The following is a 294-nucleotide window of genomic DNA, read 5'->3' as shown; positions in this document are numbered from 1 at the left end:
CCTGCTGGGTGAGATCTAGCACTTGCTGGAAAACCAGACTTTTACACCAGTAAACTTTGCTCACGTTTTATCAGCCTTATGAAGCAAAAGGACATTGAACCTGCAGACGTTTCCGGCTTTCTGTTTATGAATTAGAAACGTCGGGTGTCTCCCAGGCCGGAGTTATTATCGGGTATGAGAGACCCCGAGGGCAGGGATGGGGAACCTGCCGCCCTCCAGCTGTTGTAAAAAAAAAAACAATTCCCATCATGCCTGGAGAGCCAGAGCTTTAGCCCCCAGCTTCAGCTTTAACTG

The sequence above is a fragment of the Dendropsophus ebraccatus genome, chromosome 2, assembly GCF_027789765.1.
Source record: "Dendropsophus ebraccatus isolate aDenEbr1 chromosome 2, aDenEbr1.pat, whole genome shotgun sequence".
Lineage (NCBI taxonomy): Eukaryota > Metazoa > Chordata > Amphibia > Anura > Hylidae > Dendropsophus > Dendropsophus ebraccatus.
This window is presented reverse-complemented; position numbering follows the sequence as displayed.